This window comes from Lissotriton helveticus, chromosome 1_1, assembly GCF_964261635.1.
Source record: "Lissotriton helveticus chromosome 1_1, aLisHel1.1, whole genome shotgun sequence".
NCBI classification, from domain to species: Eukaryota; Metazoa; Chordata; class Amphibia; order Caudata; family Salamandridae; genus Lissotriton; species Lissotriton helveticus.
Window position 1 is genome coordinate 56,795,283 of NC_136057.1, and position 15,596 is coordinate 56,810,878.

The 15,596-nt window shown below is 42.6% G+C and overlaps 1 protein-coding gene across 1 annotated transcript in view; it reads right to left on the bottom strand.

Annotated features, from left to right (window-relative positions):
• The window catches only part of LOC144823125 (uncharacterized), a 328,250-nt gene that overhangs the window by 214,764 nt on the left and 97,890 nt on the right, over positions 1-15,596 (bottom strand). The gene's annotated exons all lie outside the window — the stretch shown is intronic.

The following is a 15,596-nucleotide window of genomic DNA, read 5'->3' on the forward strand; positions in this document are numbered from 1 at the left end:
GCTCTGCTGGAAAAGGTCTCTGTGAATATAGAGTGCACCCACAGTCTCAGAGAAGAAACCCTAACAACCCAGTCCACGTTTTCATAACCCCCACCTTTCCATTTCCAGCCCATGAAACTTGCAAATTAGAACAATCTGGTTCACAAAAGGCATGTTAAAGTCCTTGTACATAATTCTGCCCACCGTTCATAGATAATTCAACCAGACTCTTAGATTTTTCCAAACCATGTTCTCTGAGCAACTGCAATTCAAGCTCAAGCTGATGCAGAGTTCAAATGCTGAACAATGGAAGCAACAAGGCATCAATGTGTTGGCGCTTTGAATATATACATTATTTAAAGGTGTGATGCGGAGGGTCAGTGTCTTGTGAGCCCTATAGGACGGCAACCCAAGAACTAGACTTTGGAATAAATCCTTCACAAGACAAAGCTTGGAACATTGGAATGTTGAGGTCCATTGAAGACAACGGAGCAGCAGCAGCCTCTAAAACCTGATATAGGCCAGCTGCTCTCAACATTACAATGTCCTAATACACAGCCTCTGCCTCTCCGAAAATTATGGATTGGGCAAGAGAAGGCAGAAGATAGAGCCTGTAGCAGGGCACAAAAGATCCTCCCCCTTCCTCCTCCCGTAGCTCGCAGTGTCACTGGCGTCTCAGAAGGAGCGGGAGTTCTGCTCATCTACTGCATCTCCCCGGCTCACCTGAATGATGAAAAGCAGTTTAGTCGAGCCCAGGGAGAGCCAGGGGCTGACTTCAGCCTCCTTTCACAGCTATTACTGTGAATGTTCAACAATTAACCACTGTGGTCCTGCATGCGGCTGTTAACTGTTCAACATTCACAGCAACAGCTGTGAAACAAAGGTTTCGAGTACCGGAGGTGTTTCAATCCCCTTGGTCTCTGGGACACCGTTGTTTTATTAATTAACACATTCTGCCCTCATGGGGCAAACAGTGTAATGACCTTATAGTCAGCCGTCGCTGGCAATACTGCCCAATAAAGGACCGCTCCCTTAGTAAAGGCCCTTGCCTTTGGAGCTACAACAAGCTTCAAAGCTATATTAAAGGTTTCAAATAATTACTGAAGTCATAAACATGGTTACTCAGTCAGAGAAATAATTATCATAATATTTGCAGGAGAATCACATAAAGGTAACCTCTAAAGTACATCAAAAGCCAGAATCAGAAATAACTCTAACTGTAAAGTCAATTGACAGACCACCACAACAAATGTGTGCTACGAAATAAGAAAACTTTTTCTATAATAGCTAATAGCAAACTGACATAGAATCTGCCTAGTTAAAAATCAAGGAAAAGTTCTTAAGTACAAAATCAGTAAGAGGACTGACATGTAGTCTGACTTTAGGAAAAGTGTAAAATAAAACAATTCCAGCAAATATCCCAAAACAATACATTTTATAAGTTTTTAGACAGAGAGAACACATTATTGACATGGTTCATGATGTGGTAAAAATGACAGCAATCAATGAATATTCATGAAAAAATAGCACAACAAAATGTAATTTAATAAACCACACCTACAAAATGAATAATGAATTGTGACTCTTCCCCTAAAAGCCACAAGTCATTTTACAAGGTTAATCCCTAACATAATAACGGGCTCTTAATCACAGTTTAAGTTTGTGGCCATTCATCATTGACCCAATTTGTACGGGAACATTTGCTGACAGCTTATTAGTTGGTTATTAGAAATGCCTACAACTTGGACTCCTTTCCCAAGAGGGGTGGGTTGGGAGCTGCCGTCAGTCTGACTGTGGAACAGGTAGCACATTTATTTATTTATTTATTTATTTTTTGTTCAATAATTTTATTAAATTTTAAAAGGCAAATAAATAATTAAGCATATTATAAAGTGATACAATTGGTGAATTTCAAGAATAACAATATATCATGTAGTAAGCACAGAAAGTACATAATAACATATGAAAATATGAGGAATTATGTCAATGAACAAAAATGGCCAACAAGTGTAACACTATGATAAAAGAAAAAGAATATGTGTAGAGAGAAAAGAAACAAGAAAAGAGAGAAAGAAGATTAGAAGGAAAAGAAGGGGGAAAGGAAAGGAGAGGGAAGGAAAGAGAAGAAAGGAAGGATCTAATGTGGTGCAACAAAAATATGACAATACAATACTTAACTAGACGATACAAAGGGATATTGATCAACCAATCCTTTCGAAGCCAAATCCATATATGAATCCAGAGAACTCCAGACATTACTAGATATAGTAGGGGAAAGATGAGCTTCATCCACCGAAGTATGTGCACTTCTTAAAAAAGAGACCCATTCCCACCATGTATGGTATGATATGGAAGAAAAAGACTTCCATTCTATAAGAATCACCTTAACAGCTACTGTCAATAAAAGATCCAACAATTGTAGCTCTAAGGTATCCAGTGGTAGAGGCACTCGGGAAGCCAAAGGGCCCAACACAACCATGGGAAAGGCAAGCTGGAATTGGGATTGAAAGATTAACATAAGATGTTTATGTATTGAATTCCAGTAGGGCTGTAAGAGGGAACACTCATAGAACATGTGTGAAAAATCACCAGCAGTCAAACCACAACTCCAGCAAAGATCATTTATCCTTTAGGTTTAGGGAATGTAAACGTACAGGAGTCCAATGCAGAAGATTGATTGAGAAAAATTTAGATTGAATTAAAGAAGGGGCAATTTTATTGCGTAGCGAAAGTTTCCCAATCAACCGCCAAGTCTCTGGAGAGATATGTTTAATGAGTTCCTGATCAAAATGACACAACCACTTTTGTTGGGTAACAGTAGGTAAATCAGAAGGAGTGGAAGACAGAAATTTATAAATTTTTGAAGCGACGTGCCCAGATCTAAGCCATAAATTAAACAGTGTAATAGTAGGCGAATTGGGCTCCAAACGTAATTTAGCAAGAGCAACCTTTATTTTGAGAAAAGTATAACAGTTTAAGTTAGTGAGAGAGTATTGTTGGGCTAAGGAGGAAAAGGGTAAAGGATCATTGTTAGAGTCATATAGATGACTGTTGGACCCTGCCTCGTGGCGTGGTCCTACCCCTCCCGCATGGCGGGCCCCGGACGACATCGGCCCTCCATCGACCTGCTGTCGACCCCCCTGACACGAACCTTCACGGAACCTCGACGAGAGCAGCCCCCCTGGCAACCTACGGCTCTCCCCCTTCCTCGTACCCCGGCGGACCCTGCTCGCCAACCCTGCCGGTCCGGCGACCATGCCAGGCCACCATTTCTGGCCCGACTCCATCTTGGGCCCATCACGTCCCGAGCACATGGCCGCGGCCGCCCTGGGCTCGGCCCCAGCCAAGCCCCGACATCGAGGCACCAAGATCCTCCCAGGTGGTAAAGTGGCCACTTGGCGGATCCCGGAGGAGGGGAGTTTCGATGGCCCTCCAGCCGTCCCCGGATGCCTGGTATCGATCGCCCTCCAGCCTCCCTGGGCGCTGGTTCCACCCCCCTGCTGGGTGTCTGGACACATTCATCCCGGCCCCTCTGACCCCCAGGCGCGAGGGTCCGGACATCAAAGGCCTCCAGTCCTATATCTGGGCCAGCCCTGGATTAGGACTCCAGTTGTATCTTGGAGTCGAAGCCCTGCTGACCTCGTCGCGGCTGATCCTGATCCGAACTCTTGCCCTGGAACCTTCGAGGCCCTGCTGACGCTGTCGCGGCCTGACCAAAGCTGAACCATCTTCGAGGCCCTGCTGACGCTGTCGCGGCCTGACCACGCTGAACCACCTTCGAGGCCCTGCTGACGCTGTCGCGACCTGACCAAAGCTGAACCATCTTCGAGGCCCTGCTGACGCTGTCGCAGCCTGACCACGCTGAACCACCTTCGTGGCCCTGCTGACGCTGTCGCGGCCTGACCAAACTGAACCATCTTCGAGGCCCTGCTGACGCGGCCTGACCAAGCTGAACCATCTTCGAGGCCCTGCTGTCGCTGTCGCGGCCTGACCGAGCTGAACTATCATCGAGGCCCTGCTGACGCTGTCGCGGCCTGACCCCTGGAACTATCAACGCACCAGTTGGTGCCAAGACTGTCCCGCTACCCTCTAACCCCGAAACCAAGACTTTACGGATCCCTCGATCCTTGCCTGCTAAACCTGCCAAGAACTTGCCTTAATTGCTTATATAAAGATTCTTGTGAATATTCCTCCTGTGTGGTGTCCATCTGTAAGTAGTGTGATTGCTCAGCTGTTATGATTGTAGGAGAGGAGCCTCGCCAAGGAGGCCTCCCTACGGCGCTCGGCCTATTCCATACAGAGATGTGGGTCTCGGGGCGGACAGTCAGACACCTTCTGTCTCCCCTGGGGTCGCCTTTCCAAGAAGGAGTGGAAGACAGAAATTTATAAATTTTTGAAGCGACGTGCCCAGATCTAAGCCATAAATTAAACAGTGTAATAGTAGGCGAATTGGGCTCCAAACGTAATTTAGCAAGAGCAACCTTTATTTTGAGAAAAGTATAACAGTTTAAGTTAGTGAGAGAGTATTGTTGGGCTAAGGAGGAAAAGGGTAAAGGATCATTGTTAGAGTCATATAGATGACGAACTAGCGTAATCCCCTTAGATGCCCAATAAGTTATCAAAGTGGGTTCAAGAACGAGCTTAATTCTAGGATTACGTCACAATGAAGACCATCTCGATTTATGAATCGGGGAAGCCACTTTCTTGTCAATAGCTCTAACTGCTGCAATGGTATCCAAGATGATTGTACGGGAAAACGGAATAGATAAGGTGGACGTAGTTAAAAAGGAAGAAGTTGGCAAAGGAAAAGAAAGATCCTGCTCAATCACCAACCAAGAAGGCGCATGACCAGGGGCAGAGGAAAACCATAGAGCACCTTGAGAAGCTAAAAAAGCAACTTGGTATTTCTCCCAATTAGGACAATTACAGCCACCCATATCATAAGGTTTCCTAAAAAATGTATACGCAAGTCTAGCTCGCTTATCATTCCATAAAAATTTAGACGTGAGGGAGTCAATCTCATGAAAAAAGAAGACAATTTTACAGGGAGCATGGATGAAACAAAATTTATAATAGGAGTAATCATCATTTTTAAGGTTTGAAGATGACCCCACCAGGAAATATGCTTAGGGGACCAGGTGTCCAAAAGATGACGTACTTTAATTAAAGTTTGAGCCTCGTTGTAAGCCACCGTATCATAAAGAGTGCTACAAAACCAAATCCCCAAATATTTAAGATGTTTAGATTGCCATTTAAAACCAGCTGTACCCATATGTGCAGGGAAACAATATGCATTTAGAGGGAACATTTCTGTCTTATCTCTATTAAAGGTATATCCAGAGACACTAGAAAAAAGAGAAATAGTTTCTGTAATAGCGGGAATGGCTGACACAATATCATCTGAAAAAATGAGAACATCATCTACATAAGCAGCTGTCTTTATGCAATGCGATCCGAAAGTAAACCCTTTAATATCTGGGTGGAGATCAATTAGTTGGAGAAACGGATCAATAGATAATAAAAACAAAAGTGGAGACAATGGACAACCTTGTTGAGTACCTTGACACAAACTAAAAGCCCCATTGACCCTAATATTTGCTCTAGGCTGGGAATATAAAGACATAACCATGTTAACAAAGGATTCACCAAGATTATGTGCACGGAAATCAGCATGTAAAAAGGGCCAGGAGACCTTATCAAAAGTCTTCTCTGCGTCTAAGGCCAACGCAGCTGCTGGAAGAGTAGATCGCTTGGCTTTACCCAAGATTTGGCAAAAGGTACGGATATTATCTCTGGCAAGTCTACCTTTGATAAAGCCCGTCTGCGATGGGTGAACCAAAGTAGGGATATAAGATTCCAACCTCTTAGCGAGTATCTTTGCAAAAATCTTAGCTTCCATGTTGAGTAAAGAAATATTTTTTACATAAAGTCAACGAAACCATTGACCAAACAGTATTGCTGATTGACCGCCGTGTCTCATATGAGCTAGACTAAGCACGGCGCTCATCAATGGGTATTTTGGCACAGGCTCGAACCCCAAACGTGGTACCTCTAAATAAGTCAACCACGGACATAAATGTCGAAATCCATGCATTACCAAATACTGTTGACCTGTCAGTAACCTCACAACTGTCTAATTCACAATCTTCTGATGATCTCGAACTGACCCCCGATATCTTCGCAAGCTTACAACCAACAAACGCCGACTTAACACAGTCTGAACTTAAAGGCATTAGGGAAGGAGCAATTCCTAAAAAACAGAACCACTCACAATTACGTTCTCATAGCTCAGAACACATATCTGTCACAAATCTGGATACTGTCCTATCCTCAAGTCAACAAACTCAACAGAACATCGATGTTGCAGAACCCTCTAAGATTATTCTTTCCGACGTCCTTATAGTTGAAGACAACGTGAGCAGTCTCAGCACCAAACCGAATCGTCGAGAAAAATCGATTCCTTGCATTGGAAAAAGCACGAGTCACTCCAACATAGATGCATTTCTGTTAAACAAAATTTCGGAAATAATAAAACATCAACTACTACCCCTGCAAAAAAGCCTTGAAATAATTGAAAAACAAGTGGCCATATTGATCGCCTCCGCCAAAACAACTAGCAACCAAAGGAAAAACGATCTTCCCGTCTCTCTAGGCGCCGCCACCAACCAAGGAGAAAGAACTACGACTAACCTATCAATACAACCAGCCAGTAAACCAACCTCTATTAATACTATTAATATCCCAACGAAGCCGGTGAAGGATTCTGAAAACAAATCAACTAATCAGATCAACTCCGCGAAAACAAAACCTGACCAAAACAACACAAAACCCAGTTTTACCACTCAAAACCAATCTACCATAGATTCCATTTCAACAAATGCTAACCAGATAAAAATCCCTTCTATCCCACCCACCACAAACACTCCTAGACTTGATCAAATACAGTCTCAACACAGTAAACCCGGTCGACCTAACAAGAGATGGCCTAAGGTAGTAAATCTCCCCCCGGAAGCAGCACCCTTTGTAGCCATATTAACGGGCGTTCCTGAACTAAGCAGAGACACGGAGGAACCCACCTGGTCCCTGCTCAACAAAGCACGATACTGGTTAAACATCAACAGGCCCAACCACTCTAATAATAACACCAGAATAACCACGGTAAGAAGGGTTTCCTGGATAGGCCAGCAACCAAAAACAACCTCCGGGGACTGCATAATTGTAAATTTCGAAAACCCACGTGCAGTCGACCACATTTGCTCCTGGGACACCACAGAAAACAACGAAGGAATAAACGTTAAACGCCTATCGTTTTTCTACCCCCGTCAAAACCATCGCTGTGAGGACCCCAGCTGGCCATCAAATTGGTCCTGGAGTCAACCCGAGCAAGGCCCAAGAAACTGGCATCAGGCTAACAGGGGACAACGAAATACTCAAAGGTCCTACCCTCAGGGGGATTGGGGAAATGATTACAGAGAACGAGGTGATTGGAATAACTTTGGCAGAAGACCATATCAACCAACGTACAACGACCCATGGTCGGGAATTCCGACCTTTAACCATTTTAGTTGTCTAGACATGGTCGACTGACCATTATCACAGTCTTACATGCCAAGTCAAATAAATAAAACCAGCACGTTACCACTCTCTTCACCCGGTATCTCTAAACCACATGTTTCAGGAAAGGCTCAAAGCCCATTACAACGAAGAACAAAAGACACCATCCTAAAACCCAAAACTCCAAACGGAGGCCGCCAGTTTGAAATCAGACAACATCACGTCAATCCGGCTACAGCTCTGCAGATACCGTCACCACTTTCCTTAACAAACCGACAGCCTGAAACGGCCCAGAGGGTAGACGAACCAAATTCAATGGCCTATGAGCCATCCCCTCCACCTACGATTCTTCCCAACGTCAACACAACCAAGGCCGAGAGGAACCTGTTATTTTGGAATGTGGCGGGCCTCGCAACCAAGTACAAAGAGAAAGTCTTCTTGGATCTGGCCCAGACAAACGATCTAATATGTCTTCAGGAGACATGGCTGAATGATCCAGTCCACCTGGCAAGCTATTAAATCACACTCTGGGAGAAGCAAAGGGGGTTTAACAACATACATCTCGAATCTTTGGCCCTGCCAGGAAACAACGTCCATAGCTCTCCATCAGAACTATCAAGTAATCAATATCAAAGCAACTAATCAAATTGTCTATACCATAATAAACTTTTACAATAACATGAGCTTGGCGGACCTACTTAAATCACTAAGCGAAATCATTGAAATAACAAACAAGCAAAAAATTAAATACGCTAAAGTCACACACTCAATAATCTGGGGTGGAGACTTCAACTTACACATCTGCGATAAAAGTAACGCACCCACTTGTGGGATCACCGACGACCAGGATAACCCCCTAATTCATTTCCAGCACACGGAGGAAGGAACCAACATGCAAGCCGCCATGTTTGAGCTGGACCTGGGGTTTGCAAATATGATAATGTCACCGACAATCCCATTCACGTCAACTTTTCATGGCAGAGGCGCCCAAACATTGATCGATTATATCCTGGTTTCCACCAATAACGCAGAATGCATAAAGCACTTTGAAGTGATTAATAATGTACTCAGCGACCACTATCCCCTTAGATTAACATATTTAGAACCTGTTCGCCATAAGAAGCCAGCAAAAGACAATTCTGCTCTACTCCATCAAGAAAACCTCACGCTTAACAGGCTGAACGGCTTCACCTTAAAGTGGGGTACCCTAGACCAAGAACTGACCACCAAAAGAATAGTTGAAAAATGCAGGACACTTTTCGATAACTGCTTAAACCCTTCTGCCACTGCGAATGAAATCCTAAGCGACTACGGCAATATAGTGAAGACCATAGGAAATGAATTAACCAAACCTAGAAAACAAAACAACGCATCAAGAAAAGGATGGTTTAATACCAAATGTACAAAAGCCTATTCTAATCTAAAGAAAGCCCTAACAAAGAAAGAACGAAACAGGGAAGAGATAGCCAATTTGAGAAAATCATACGCGCAAGCACTAAAACAACGAAAAAAAGAGATACAACTCAACCTCTGGACCCAGCTTTTAGATAGCAGCTTGCAAAAAGATCACCTAGCATTCTGGAGAATAGTCAAAACTCCATTCTTAGCTGGGAACAACGAGGGCCCATCCTTAGACATTGCAATAAGCGCAGAGGATTGGGTGTCGCATTTTTCTGGGGTCTTTGGAGCGACAAAAACTGAGGATCTAACTTCTCAACCCATCCTTCCACCGGTGAAATATCCCTTAGACATACACTTCACCATCAAGGAGACACAGAAAGCTATTAAACTGGCTAAAAATGGTAAAGCGCCAGGCCCAGATTCCGTTCCAATGGATCTTTATAAATTTCTTCCTGACCTTTGGTCTCCGCTGCTAACAAAAGTACTGAATGCTGCTAAAGAAATTAATCTCCCTAACTCCTGGTCAACATCAATCCTGGTCCCTATTTATAAGAAAGGCAATAGAGACAGCCCTTCCTGCTACCGACCCATTTCGCTCCTGGACTCAGTGGGAAAGATGGCAGGAAGGATACTCCTTGATCGTCTCCAGGAGTGGTCCAAGGAACAAGGACTCCTCTCAGACCTTCAATACGGGTTTAGGTCAGGCCTGAGCACCGTAGACCAAGTTTTGAACTTAACCCTACTGGTCGAAAAATACACAGCTGTAAAAAAAAACAGCCTCCACATAGTCTACGTTGACCTTACGGCAGCGTTTGACTGTGTGGCACATACAAAACTTTGGCTAATAATGCTGGAAATGGGGATCGACCCTGCAATAGTGGACTTTTTACGTGAGTTATACTCTGATGCCGCAGGCAAGGTAAGATACGGGCTGGAAGGACAACTCACGGACTGTTTCCCAATACAGAAGGGGGTCAGGCAGGGCTGTGTACTGGCCCCCTTTCTATTCACGTTGTACACAAACGGCCTAGAGGCAGCAATGCTACAGGGAACAAAAGACTTTCCAACAGCAGGTCGGCGACCAATACCGGCACTGTTATACGCCGACGATGCGGTGATCCTCGCCCGAACTCCAATACAGTTACAAAGAGCTCTAAATAATTACTGCACTTTCATGACCAATCTCAACCTGAAAGTTAACATAAAGAAAACCTTTGTGATGCACGCCGGTAGCAAGGGGAAAAGAGTGAAAACAATCTTTGCGGACAATCTACCGCTTGAAACAACAAAAACCTATGCATATCTTGGCATCACAATCGACGAGGAGTTCAAATGGAAAGACGCAATTAACTCCCGTAAGCTATCGCTCTTACGAACGGTGGGCGCTCTAAAAGCCTTCTCCCTTCGCCTAGGAAAAAAAACCCTGGCAGAGATGTTAAAGATCTATAACGCGAAATGCATTAGCACGGCGATCTTCGGAGCAGGAGTCTGGGGAACAGCAAACGCTGAACAAATTCAAAAAATCGAAAACGCTTTTTTCAAATTTTTATTAGCAGTCCCTAAAAGCACGACCACCTTCGGGTGCCACCTAGAACTTGGAGCGGAACATATTTCCGATCTTATCAAGATTCAACCCATAATGTTATGGCGCAGAATATGGGCTAGGGATAAATGCACACTTACCAGAGAAATCATCGAGGATTGCATGAACCTAGAGCATATGGAAAAGATAAAGTGGCTACACTATGTAAAAACTTTCCTCACAGATATCGGCCTTCCGAGGTTTTTTAACGATCCACAGTCAGTAACAGACATAGCAAAAAAAGAGCTAAAAAAGATTTGTCTGTCTCACCTAAACCAACTAAGACTGATGACAGAAATAGGTAAGCCATCAGTACAACACTGCCTCATGATACAAACTGTACCATCCATTCAATCATATTTGCAGTACGACCTGACTCAATTTGAAAAGCTACTGCTCACCCGCTTCAAGTTCAATCTTTTCCACATCATGGTTTCATTTCCCACTCAGAACAATTGGTCACATAATACTACAGCGTGCCCCTGCGACCTTAATTCTCCTCAGTCCACTATCCACGTTCTTTTCTTCTGTACTTTTTATTCACCATTCCGTAAGAGATGGATTTTACCAATTCTAAAAGCAATGAACATTAGAAGATGTCGTCCAGCATTTCTGGCACTGCAGTTCTTGGAGAATCCCCTAGTCGCTAAATCTGTGGCTCACTATCTTAGAATGTGCCTCAAACACCGCATGAATTTACGAGTAATCTGAGTACCTGTCCTAACACGGTCCCTAGCGAATACACTGTACAGCACAAGAGTCCTCAATTACATCAATTCATTAACTTTTAACTTCTTCATTTTAACTTTGGTGTTTTTTACTGTGTAAATTTGTACTTTTGTGGCTTTCACACTGAAAACCGAATAAAGATATTTTGAATTTGAATTTGAGTAAAGAAATAGGGCGAAAATTCTTAGGATCTAAGTGATCCTTACCTTCCTTCCCTTCCTTTGGGATCACCACAATAGTTGCATCTGCTGCAGTGCCCGAGACCGAACCTTCTCGAATAAAAGCATCAAAAACAGCCTTAAGGCGAGGAACCACCGAAGGAAGAAACGTTTTATAAAACATAATGGGGAATCCATCCGGACCCGGGGCTTTACCTGATCGCGTGGCCTTAATGGCATGGATAATTTCCTGAGACGTAATCGATCCCCCCAATTTCTCACCATTCTCCGCTGAGACCGCCTGAAGAGGGATTGTACTCAAAAATTCTTGGCATTTCTCAAAAGACGACTGATTAGTGGGGGTATAAAGATTACTATAGAAGTCATGAAAAACTTCAAGGATTTCCTTAGACTGACATTTTTTAACACCAGACCTATCAGTGATAGAAGAGATTTGAGAGGTCTTGAAGCAAGACTCCTGAAATTTTTACGTCGCTACTAAGATTTTACCAGCACGGTTTTTCAATAATAATCGTTTGGATTTCTGGGCTTGAACCCCAATGTGAGCTCTCTTGGTAACAATAGTATTATACGAATATTTTAAGTTTTTAATGGTTTGCAGTAAGTATTTATCTTTAGAACGTCGAAAAAGAAGCTCATGTTGTTTAATACTATCAGCCAGATCTGTAAGTTCCTTTTTGATATCAGCATTCCTTATTGCCATTATTTTGATAACGTGCCCTCTAAGTGTACTTTTAAAGGCATCCCACAAAACTATTGGTGAACTAACAGAGCCTTCATTATCAGAAAAGAAATTTTCAATTTCGTCATGTAGTGCCAAAACTTGAGTCATCGTGCAAAACCTCTGTATTCAGTTTCCAAGAGCGAGGATGTGTTTTGGGAGCAAGAGTTTAGAGAGAAAAAGAAACAGCCGCATGATCTGAAACAAGAATAGGATGGATATGTGGAGAAGATGAGGATTGTAGAAGAGACGAGTGAACCAAAAGATAATCAATATGAGAAAAGCTAGAATGAGGAAAGGAGAAGAACAAAAAACACTGCCTGTAGGATTATGAAGATGCTAAATATCTTGAAGAGAAGCAGAGGAGCACATATTTAACAATTGTTTGTGAGCTCTGGAAGAACGGAAGGGGAAAGCAGAATTCCTATCCAACAAGGGGTCCACTCGTAAATTAAAATCACCTCCCACAATTAGATTTCCTTTATGAGGAGTATGTGCTAACGTTTTAATGATCTCCCGCCAAACAGAAGGATCATCGCTGTTTGGAGCATAGATATTTAAGACATGAAGATCGACAACACCATCAGTAAGTCTAGATAACAGCCAACGACCCTCAGAATCATGCTCTGCAGAGACCACAGAGCGACCAGAATTTTTAGAAATGAGTGTTATCACACCATTCTTTTTCCCCAGGGCATCAGAGCACACCACATCAAGGACCCACTCTTTCCTCAGCAAAAGAGCCTCTTTATAAGAGACTTTAGTTTCCTGAGGATAAAGATTTACAGTAATCCAGAATTTTAGCCCTCTTCAGTGGAGGAGTGTGGCTCACTGATTAGAGCGGCAGACCCTGATACAGAGGTCTGGCCCGGGACCAGGGTTCAATTCCCGACGCGGCAGGGTCCTGAGGCCAAAATGTCCACGGACTCGATAATTCTCGCCTCGGTGCCTATTCTAATCATGGGGTCCCACGCTGCAACTCTGGGCAATAGTTGCTTAATCTCCACTACGGCGGCCCACCCGCTGCGGGATGCCTGGCTTTCACCCTGGGGATACCCAGTAGGGGTTATCTCACAGGGAAAAAGCCAGGACGGGTTCCCAAGGCAAGCGCCTTGATGCCTTCGGGTGATACGTGCGCTACATAAATCGCAATACATTTACATTTACATTCACCGGATGATTCAGCCCCTTAACATTAAGGGAGACAACATTCAACCCAGACATAATCCTACATCAACAATGAAATCCGAGCAACAATGATGAAAGAAGAAGCAAAACGAAAACCAAGGCAACCAACCAAGGACCATAATAAATAGCACAAAAAAGGAGCACCAACAAAAGATAGATCCAGGAAGAGTAAGAGAAAGAGAGAAAGGAAAGAGTAGAAGAAAAGAAAAGGAAAGAGAAAAACAAAAGAGGGAATAGAAAGAAATAGAAAGAAAAAAGGAAAGAGACCCACCAGGGGAGGTCTATGGAGGACCAAATTCATACCGGGGGACATGGAGGGTGAAGCAAGGGGATCGCCAGGAAAAAACATAGTAATGAAGCCAACGATCCCATATTAAAAATATTACGGATAAAGGCGTAAAAAGTAATAAGAAAAACAGGTGCCAATGAGCATTATAATTCATATTTAAGAGAGAACTAAAAGCGAGAGCATAAGCTAATCAAACAGGCCATAACAGCTAATAAGAGGTCTCAGTCAGCTAGATATAAGAAACATTAATCAATATATACAATATAATAATCATGAAAAAATACTAACAGTAAATAGCAATGAATATGGTTCATAACAAGGAGTAAAAACTACAGCTAAATATGCAGTATATGAGGAAGAACTGTATACTAAACAAACAGATTAAGTATTAAAAATTGATTGTTACGAGCAGAAAAAATGCAGAGACGTAAACAGCAATAGCTCAGGTCTAAAATATACCTAGATATATCTTAGTACAAGAACAAAAATAGAAAAAACAATTAAAGAGCATTAATAATCAAGAAAAATAAAAAAACATAACAACAGGCATTGAGACGAAATAAGTGATAGATGTGAATAGATAGAGAGACAAGACTAAAAATAACACAACTAATAAATCAGGGAGACCAATAAACAGCATAACCAGGGTAACCAAACATAAACAAACGGAAAGAACAAAACAAGTGTGCACAAAAGAAAGGGAGAGAAAAATTACAAAATAGATCAAAACAGAACATCAAATGAATAAAAAATAGGAAGAAATAATGAACACATAAAAAGAAACATCCAAGTAAGAAAACAAAACAGCTACAGAAAAACAACCACCAGGAACCCAAATAGTAAAAAGGGATAAACAAACATACTGAAAAGCTACATCAAGCAAAACATGAAGTAACTACCGTGAATAGTGATAGACAATAACAGAAAAAAACGAAGTATGAGGAAACAACGGAAGATACGTCCATATATAGAAATAAGAAGAGAAGGAGAAGAGGCATCACTGAGAATCAGAAATAATAAGCAAGATATCTAAAATAAAGTATGTAGGACAAAAGAACCAAGAGACATAAATACACAGTGGAAAGATATGAACTCCACTGTAGTAAACAACATGTGGACTAGAACACTAGGGAAACCATCTTATAAGCAATAAGAGCAAAAATCTATCATGTATATTTGAAATCTATTACACAAGCTAAGCATAAAGAGAGAAAGATAACATTTCATAAGGACAACTAGAAATCAAGGACCCGAAGGACCAGGAGTAGGAGAAGAATCCATCTGAGACTCAGACTGATTATCCAGAAATGAGGAGAGATCAAAAGGTTCATCAAAGATTCTCGACCGGCCCTTAAAGGTAATACAACATTTCGAAGGTCCTGCAAAGGAAAAAGGGATATTCATCTCTGAAAGACGTTTCCTTAGGTTAAGAAACCCTTTCCTTCGAATTACAGTGTCTCTTGCAAAGTCTTGTGAAATAGCAATCCGGCGTCCTTCCCAAGTTACCGCCTTGACCTTCCTCATGTGGGCCAAAATTTGCTCCGAGTGCTGAAGACGCAGCAGTTTAAAAATTACCGCCCTTGGATGTGAGGAGGACTTGGGTCTAAAAGTAGGTACACGATGAGCCCTTTCAATTTCAAAATCCTTCTGGAAAGAAATTTTAAGAGTAGATTGAAGCCATTGGTATAGAAAGTCTATCATCGAGGAGGCCGTTTTTTCCGCATCCTCAGGGAGACCAAAAATCCGTAGATTACTTCGACGGTTGCGATCCTCTTGTTCCGTAAGATCTCTCTGCAACGCCGCCATTGAGCGCTCCATCTGCTGAAGAGACTTAGAATGCTGTTGCGCAGTGTCTTCTGCACCACTAATACGTGTCTCGCATTCGGAACACGGATAGATAGTGCTTTAAGATCATTTCTGATAGCCGCTACTTCAACTTGTAGCAAATCAGTATTTGTCTTGGTAGCTTGCCCA